Below are 9,799 nucleotides of genomic sequence, written 5' to 3'. Positions count from 1 at the left end.
ATAGTTCTGGCCTTTTCAAGTTCACAGTCATTGTAGAACCTTATTAAAAGATTTACGTGAGTGTATGTATTTATAAATTTGTATGTATAAATTTCACTTTGTGTGGATTGAATTTATTTTGATTTTCTTTAAACTTGTGCACCTAGTTCTTGTCTTTTTAAAGTTATAAAAGATCTATGCTGAGCAATCGTTCCACATTTCAACCAAATCATTAAAAGCCCAAATTACCGTGGCATTCATGCCCATGATGAGTAGGTTTAAACTTCTAACCACAGCTGTAAATTTGTGGTTCTGAGGGAGAAATGTCAGCTAGCTGCTGCTTGGGCTGAAGAAGTAGAGTGTAACATGTTTAAAAGCCTCTGGTGCTCATACAACACTGATGAGACTGGGTCGGTTGACCTTACATGTGACCCTTTGTTGATATAAAAACAGATTAGTGCACCTTACCGTGTATCTCTTCACTTGCAGTTCCTTTCATCAACACTGGGTGGAGCACACTTACTGTTGTTTTTCAGAACTGGATTAAGCGAAGGTCTCCGAGGCATGGCTGCTTTGTGCCTCAGCTCCCAGGAGTCTTCAACATGCTTAAACCCCAAACCAAAGGAAGGAGTGTTGATGCTGTATTATAAGCTTTTGTCAGCTTCACAGGGCCTTCAATAGAAAAGTGTGTTTTTGCTCTGGATTAGGTGTCCTGTCTGTATCCACAGCAGTGCTTCCAGAAACAGAAAATCAGCCCCGGCAAATCTGAAATGCCTGCCGAGGAATGTTTATGACATTTTCCTTAACCTCCCCCATATGACCTCGATGTAGTAATAAAGCTGAACATAAGAGGACGCTTGAAAATAATTGACTTTTGAGCTCTGGTTGAAGAAGGTGAAAGAGGTCAAAATGTAGGAGCATTTCAATTGTAAAGAGAGGAGGAGAGACACTGAATTTAGTGTTCAAAGGCCGTGAACAGCACAGACAAGGCTCAACAGACAAAAAAAGAAGTGGAGATGAGGTTAGGACAGAGCGCCCTTAAAACGACAAAGAATATGTCTATGCAGAATAGAAAGGGCTGCATTCTCACAGGAAATAAACAGAAAACCTTAAGAAATAACTCGGGTTGCTGGATGTGGTATGTTCTTTGCCAGCCAGCCAGAAGCCAAGGGTCTGTCCTCAGCCAGAGCTGAATTAAAACACTTTGACTGGAAAAGCTTCTTGCATAGCTGAATGAACAAGTCTTTCACAAGTCAGTGATTAGCTGCTTCCACACTTAGCCTGTTTTTTTTCTTTTTGTAGAGAAATAGCAGGATAGAGAGGCTGGAGCATAAATTCACGATAAAGTTTCTTTCCTGGCTGTAAAAAGGTGTTTATTTGTAGGAAAAAATACCATAAGTTTAAAAAAAAATAAAAAATAAAAAATTATCCTGTACACTAAATCTTTTAGAATATTGCTCAAAACAAAGCATGTCTACATGTAGCCCACATCTTAACCTATAAGAGCTCAACACTGCTATTATCAAAATTTATTACACTGGATCAAATGTTTTCCTCAAGTATAAGGAGCATTACAGCATCTTTACAGTTATCGTGTTAATTTGAAGGCCCTAATTTTTGCACTTCTCTTTCCAGCTTTGTTAGAAGCAGCGTAATATGGCTGCTTTTCAACCCGACTGCACTATGACCTAGCACTGCTAGCAGAGGGTGAGCAATGCTAGCTCCGAGCACAGTTAGCTGCTAGCTTGTGTACATGATGGAGCCATTAGCTGGTTACGAGTCAAGTATCTTTGTAGGACAATTTGGCTGGCATAAAACATCCATCTGTAAAAAGATGGATGTTGCTTCTGGGTCTGAAAAGTGCAGAAGCTAGCCTGCTGAGTGTTAGCCTGCTGCTAACTTGATCTGTGGCCTCAGCGTACACTTTTCTGGCGGGTTCATGGTCTTACTTGCTATTCTCAAGTTTTGCTCAATCATTTTGTAAATCACACTCCCCATTAGAGTCAAAGGTGATAGTAAAATGGGGTATGCTTTATGAATGATAAGTTCAGACTGTATAATAATACGGTTGCCCTTATTTTCTGAGTCAGAGCTAAGCCTAGTTTTTTTTTTAACCTTTTTCAGATTATTCAGATCATTTTGGGCGGCCAAAATGCTCAGCTCAAGGTTTCAAAACACGATTGGGGAATGACGTGGTGGTCTGTCTTTTGTATACAGCCTATGCACACTGGTTACATGTCCATTTAAATTTCAAAAATCAGTCCATTCACATGAATCTAGGTCAGACTTTGTCTTCAAAACCCCACTATTCATATCATGAACATAACAAAAGTGACCTCAGTTGGATTTTAATGGAATATCAGCAAGCTCTTGTTTATCTTACCTCCTCAGCTAAGTTTCACTCCATGATTTCCCCCCCCTGCAGTGGCTCTGTGGGACACTGTGGGAAGTGTCCACAGAGTGAGGGACTGGTGGTCTAAAACTGGTAGTAGATGAGTGGTTTATCTGTTCTTTCTGTGTTTACCTGTTGATGAACTGGTGACCTATGCAGGGTGTAGGACACCTCTCGCCCTAGAATAGGGTCCAGCCCTATTCAGGACCCTGATTTTTAAAAGAAGTTGAAGATATTTTATGTGTGTATGTGATATTTTATTTTAATACTGGCTCCTAAATCCCTGGCTGGGAAGGAAAATTGAAACGTAATTAGAGCAAATTGTACACAGCTTGATAACCTGTTAAATTATATCACATATGCAGTTGAATATGTTTATTTTTTTTGTTTATTGGAGGCTTTCTGATTAACATTGTGCTGTTTTGCATTGTGATGGTTTTCAAACATAAGAGTGAAGCTTACACACATTGTATTCACTGTTAACTGTTTCCTACAGAGAGATCCCCACCTATAGCATTTAATGATGCTGTGAAGCTTCTGTATTTAAAGACTCCTGGGAGTCTTTAAACTCCAAAATTACTCCACTTCTCTACATTCTCTACAGCGGGAAACTAAGCCAAACTGCATTTTAACAAGCCTCGTAAGAAACCCCAGAACAATAGCAATCAAATGCAATTAAAAGCCTGATTAGTTTAGTATTTTGCCAATTCCCAGAAATGCCGTGCGTCTCTCAGGAAAAAAAAAGCCATTTTTGTCGAGGGGATCAAATGCAAAACAGACTGTACAGGGTGCTTTAAATTACTGTGTTTGATTGAGGAAAGACTTTGATTGAGAAAATTGCATACGTGTGTACTTAATGAAGCCCACGGTCTATTCTCCCTCCCTCACTCCCCATCACTCTTCTTCCCCGCCACCTTCCTGACTTGATTGTTGCTTATCTAGGTCATCTCAGTGTGTTTTAATCACCGCTGGGTTGAGCTAGACCCAGTTAGGTGATGAAGCCCACTTTTTCTTTTCATCAAGGTGGGAAACTTGGTTTATTTCTAGCGCAACATCATTGTTTGTGCTGAGCTCCATCTGGGATGACATCCAGTTTTATCAATAATTCAACATCCATGGCCTAGATTGTTTTTTTGCCTTTGATACTTTCAGATGCTTTACAGGAGATACACGAGCGGATTCTGTTTTGAGCCCTTTATGAATATGTGCTTCAGTCCACATGACAGGATTGACCTCTATCACTGTTGATTTCCCATGTGTGACTCCATGCAAGAACAAGTCACATCTATGAATGGATGTGTGCTTTTGCTGTTCTGCTGGTCTGCTTACAGTAGTGCTGTTCTCCAATAAAATAATAAATTTATTGCAACTTATTTAGGGCTACATACTGAACTTATATAGACAGAAAAAAGTATTGATCCAATACTAATACCAACATGGGTATCATTATTATGGATATTTGGATTGATCTGTCCACCTCTAGTTTACAGCTGTTACACACATATCCTCTTTGTTCTTCCTGAGGTCACACTGCTCTCAGTTTTTAGACGTGCTTCAGATTTCTCTCGGCAGGCACACTGTCTTCACGCATCCTAATTTTTCATTTGATTGCGAAAGATAAGCTAAAAAAGAAGACCAAGGATGTGTCTCCAAACCACCAATTTAAACTGCACAATAAGGCATGAGACACTGGATACAAAATTAGCCAGAGATGTATGGTTACATGTTGAGCCCGCATTGGTTTTGGATCCCCAAGAACCGCCCCCCCCCAAAAAAAAATAAATCTACCCTATCATTAATGCTGCACAGAGGAGAATCACTTGTTGGCTGAGGAGTGGTGTGTGCTCTATCACAGCCACACAGCGTAAACACAGACAGCGCCACAGGGGGGAACGGAACGACGAACCACGGGAGTGTGAAACTGATCAGGAACAAAGTGCTGCTTTCAAAAAGCAGCATAAATTGATATTTAACAGTGACATATGAGTAATAGAATGAGGGGGTTTGTGATGAAAGAATTATTTTCATAATATATATATATATATATATATATATATATATAATTTTTTTTTTTTTTTTTTTTTTTTCTTTCATACTTTGTTACTTTTCTTAAATGTTTTGGCCTGTGGTAGACTGGTGGTGTTCAGTTTATGGTTTATTCTCCTGCCTTGTGTGTTCACTGGCCTTTTCATTATGTTCAGTTATTCAGTTGTTTGGACCACAAACAGGGCATATCATGTAGGGTGGCATCCACAGATATAAACTTGAGTGTTGCTGGCACATTCAGGTTTGGAATGATTTGGAAAGGTTTTTGTTCAACCAATAAAATTTATATTGACCAGGACTTAACCACAGCAGTTTCTCTTTAAAAACTATTTTTATTACTATTTATGTATTTAAATAAATACAAGATAACAAAGATCAGGGTGTTTCACATTAAACATGGAACAAACATATAAAACCTGTACAATAAAAAGAATAAATGGGTTGTATGTACCAGTCACGATGTCTTAGCATCTTGTCATGTTTTTGTTATATGTACATGGCAGGTAGGATAAGAGGAATCTGCTATGGAGACCTTTTTTTTGAATGGTTTCAAATTGTTCTTTAAAGGTTGATTAAATAGACAAATATTAAACATGCAAACCTACCATCTCTGAACAGCTGACAATGAGCCGGCTAAACAACAGCAACAGCTGGTTATAAGCTAAGGTCATGCCAGCTAATGTTAGGCTCAAATGTCCTAAAAATTCACATTCCCTTTGATAAACAGTTGTGAGAAACATCGTGTGAGAGTTTATCACAAAGTATCTAAGTCCTACAACATCAGATCCACTTCAAAGAAAGTTTCACCAATGCTAGCAAACAGCAGCTAACAGAGGCTAATAGTAGCTAACAGAGGCTAACTGTAGCTAATAGAGACAAACAGCAGCTAACAGTGGAGAACTGCACCTCACAGAGACGAACAGCAGCTAACAGAGGCTAACAGTGCTTACTGACAGTTCAGCTTATCCTCAACAACTCACCGCAGTATCGCTGTCACCAGTCAGATTCTATGAATTATTGACCTGTATTATAATAATGGATTGGATTTATATAGCGCTTTTCAAGGCACCCAAAGCGCTTTACAATCTCGCATTCACACACTGGTGGAGGCAAGCTACGGTTGTAACCACAGCTGCCCTGGGCTGACAGAAGCGAGGCTGCCATATCGCGCCATCGATAGAGTAAAGTGTCTTGCCCAAGGACACAACAACCAGGACAGAGAGCCCGGGGATCGAACCGGCGACCTTCCGGTTACAGATACGCTTCCCAACCCCCTGAGCCGCGGTCGCTCAGGTATGGAATCCTTTTCCAGAGTAAACACAGTTGGATGCTTGTCACCTGGCACTGACATCTGAGGTAAGAAGTGGACTGACAGCCTTCCACAGACAGGGAGAAACTTCAGACCCAGTCCAAACAGTAGTAGAAACACGCTGGCTGTCTACAACTATCATGGGCACACGCTACATTTAATTTTTTTGATCTCTCTTGGATGACTAAGACATGCTGATCCTACATCAGCCATCATAGCTAGGATTATGCACTTAAATTGGAAGGGGTAAAAAAAACAGAGCTCAGTGGATTGCAATTTTCAATCTACTGACAAATACAGGTGATTTAGCATCATGTTTTAGCAAATTGAGCCACTGATTGATTGATAATTCAGTCTTTCCAATTAAGTTAAAAAAAATTGTGGCTATCAAGATAAAAGTCTTGAGGTGTTTGGTTAGGGTTGGTGAGAATAAGTCACCTAGGAGTAAAGTACAATGCTGGGCATCCTCTGCACACGGCCATAATCAACCAGAGGAGTCTGTTCAGTGACAGGTTGTTTCTCCTAAAGTCAAGAACCAACAGACTTAAAAACTCCTTTGTCCCACACGCCATCAAACTGTTTAACTCCTCTCCTGAGGGGAGAGAGAGGGGAAACAGGAGGACAAAGGAGGGGGGGACAACTAAGCTGCAGTGCCTTTTCACTGTGCAATACTTTTTGTTAATATCCAACAGTGCAATAGACTTCAGTACTTGAAATGTGCAGTTCCCTTGTATTCTTATTCCTATTTATTCTATTTGTCCCTTTTGTATACTCTGTATTTATATATGTGTATATATGGTATATTTCTGCTCACATTCTGTAACTTCTATCGGTGCTGTGCTATTGGAAACTGAATTTCCCGGAGTTTTATCTAATCTAATCTAATCTAAGCGATGGTCTGGTCCTCACACATGCCAACATGGTCCAAAGTTCCCAAAGAAACTTCACAAGTCAATGGTTTGTCGGGTGTTGTGTTATGACCCTGTTCCCATGCAACTTAAAAAAGATCATCTTTAATGCTATCTCTTTTTTCACCATCCCCACCAACTGCGTTAAACAAGGCCTTCGGACTTTAACGCGAGCCTCTCGGTGAGACTACTAGACGTACACGCTCATCTCATAGTGGCAATATCTCCCACAGCACATGAAGGCAGCCGAGCCCTTTCGTCCTTTCTCCATCTGCTTGTGTTGCCTCATCTTCTGTCCTGCCGCTGTGCCTTTGTCTGTATGTGGGAGGGTGTTGATGCAGAATTAGTGTGTTAAGGCCACTCTTCCTCAGTGTGCTCTCATTCTGTCAATGCCTTTGGCGCTTGATGAGTGCGTGTATGTGTGCATGTCTATGTTTGTGTGGAGTGGGTAGCAGGTGGTGAGCACAGCCACACCTGTTGTTAATGTGATGGGGAATAAAACCTTATATAGAAGACTCCATTTATAGCACAACAAACACAACACAATGCACATGTGGATCATGATTGGGAGGCAGTTTTATGACACAGGAAAATCAAGGATCATAGTAACGTCTGTGACGTGGCTTACACTCATAACTGCTGTGTGTGTGTGTGTGTGTGCGCACGTGCGTGCGTGTGTGTGCTTGACTTCATGTGTGCTGTTGTTTCCTTACATTTCTCCTCTTCCTCTCACACTTCACAGTTTAGTTTCTCCGTGTGCTCTTGGTGTCCGGGAAAATAAATGCAAATCCCTTATTAGTAACTTGCTTAAGGGCACACATGGAAAAAGAAAAAAGCAAAAAACACAAAGTTCAAGTTTGATAAAAGAAAATAACACACAGTTCAAGCTGTCTCTCACTTGCACAACTGCACACGCACTCCCAAACTGTCATGGGGGTTGCGTGCGCATCAGCGTGCGTGAAGCTCAGCTCAGCTCATTAATCTTGTCTTTGTTGTGCCAAGGAAGACCTAATTAGATTACATTACACAGCTTATTATAAGGGAGCTGAACAGGAAGTCTATCATATGTTGCAATATGGCATGTGCACGCACAACACACACACAGACGGGGATAAAACAGATATGTAGCAGAGCAGAGAACGACTTCTTCACATGTTTTCCAAATCCTTCTGTTTCCACCAGACGGGAGAGTTCATGTGACAATGAAACACAGATTCACACCAATTTCTCCAGAGTCAAAAAGGACTTCAGGACAGAAACTCACAGTCAGAGGAGGCAGGATGAGCAACTGCAAATGCATCACACTTCATGTCATAGAGATATTGGCTTGTCAGGGGAAATCTGGGTTATTGCAGTGCTTGAGTGCTGGAGATTTTACTAAAATAAATATTTGGGTTTGTACCGCTGCAGAAGAAGGCCCGATCTTCTGCAGCCGCAGTAGCGCTCTGTTTTACATTCGGGAGGTTACTGACACAGAGAGCCTTATCCGCTTCATCCGGTCATTCGCCGGAGCATCTGACCTTAATAAAGTCAATTTGCCCAATTCTGTCATTTCTCAGACCTGGGGTTGAAGTTGAACTGGGGTGCACGATGTTAAAACTTCAGTGGCTGCACATTTTGGAGTTGGACTTGTCTTCTTTATCTTGTACTGATGCTATAAGTGTTCTTGAGTTGAATCTTCGTGCTTTGACTGAATTTGCTAATCCAGCCATCTTCAAATGCCGATATTGTCAAAAGTATTCACTCATTATTCTTAATCCAGAGGGTTAAAGCAGTGGTGTCCAAACCCAGGCCTCGAGGGCCGCTGTCCTGCAGGTTTTAGATGTGTCCTTGATCCATCACAGCTGATTCAAATGGCTAAATTACCTCCTCGACATGTCTTGAAGTTCTCCAGAGGCCTGGTAATGAACTTATTTTTTGATTCAGGTGTGTTGAAACAGGGTGATATCTAAAACCTGTAGGACACGAGGCCTGGAGTTGGCCAAGCCTGGTTTAAGGTGATGTCAGCCCACCTTTGCAGCTATAACAGCTTAACTCCTCTGGGAAGTTTTCCACAAGGTTTAGGAGTTTGTTTACCATACCATCATTTATTTATATAGCACTTTTAAAACAACACATGGCCGACCAAAGTGTTGTACAGCAGAAATATCAAAAGTACAATAAGAATAACAAATACCATAAATAAATAACAGTGTCAGTTACCCACTGAGTACAAGGCCAGCGAATAAAAATGAGTTTTTAACCTGGATTTAAAGACCACCACTGAAGTAGGTTGCCTACTGTGAAGAGGAAGATCATTCCAAAGCTTCGGGGCCACAAAAGAGAATGTTCAGTCTCCTCTAAGTTTCAGATTTAGGGTCTGAGAGCAGCAGCTGCTCAGATGACCCGAGTGAACAAGGGGGGACATAGAGTTTCAGCAGATCGGACAAATATTCAGGCACCAGACCATTTAAGGATTTAAAAACCAGTAAAAGGATTTTTAAAATAGAGCCTAAATTCAATTGGAAGCCAGTGTGGGAGGCCAGAATCTCCTTACACTGATTGTGGGAATCATAATAATAAACAACGCAGCATTTTAATCATGGTTAATCAAAAATACCTCACAGCTCTGCATGCACTAAAAGAATCAGTTTATCTCTGATACTAGAATGCGATCCATTGTATGTGGTACTGGGTATTTGACAGTCAGACAACTGCAGTCTCTTCTTCAGAGCTCTGTCAGCTTTGCCTGACTTATCTGTGTGAACAAGCTGGATATTTGAGGCTTATGTGCAGAAGGACATGTTAGCACGGGTATCATTGTCACTGTCATTACCATCAATGCCAAACTGGATAGCAATTTTCTATAAATTTCCCCCATGTTGCTTTCTCCAGAGTGATTGATTTCCTCGCTCCACACCCCCTGCTGAAAATTGCTATAAAAATATTTCTTTCCTTTTCTTTCTTTTTTTTCCTGCAGCACTGAAGACGTCCTACATCATCCTCTGCTTTGTTTGAGACGGTGCTATCGATGCTACAGGCTCTGCAGACTCCTGGACCAAGAAGCTACAAAGCTTCAGAGTCTTCAGAATCATTCGTGTGCTTGTTTTTTTTTCTGTTCCAGATTTCAAAGACTTTGTTAATCAGATTTAGAGAGAGCAACACTTCTCATAGTCACATAGCTGC

This window comes from Perissodus microlepis, chromosome 22, assembly GCF_051167445.1.
Source record: "Perissodus microlepis isolate ML-2025 ecotype Zambia chromosome 22, ASM5116744v1, whole genome shotgun sequence".
NCBI lineage: Eukaryota > Metazoa > Chordata > Actinopteri > Cichliformes > Cichlidae > Perissodus > Perissodus microlepis.
The sequence above is the reverse complement of the archived record's forward strand: the minus strand, read 5'-3'. Positions refer to the sequence as shown.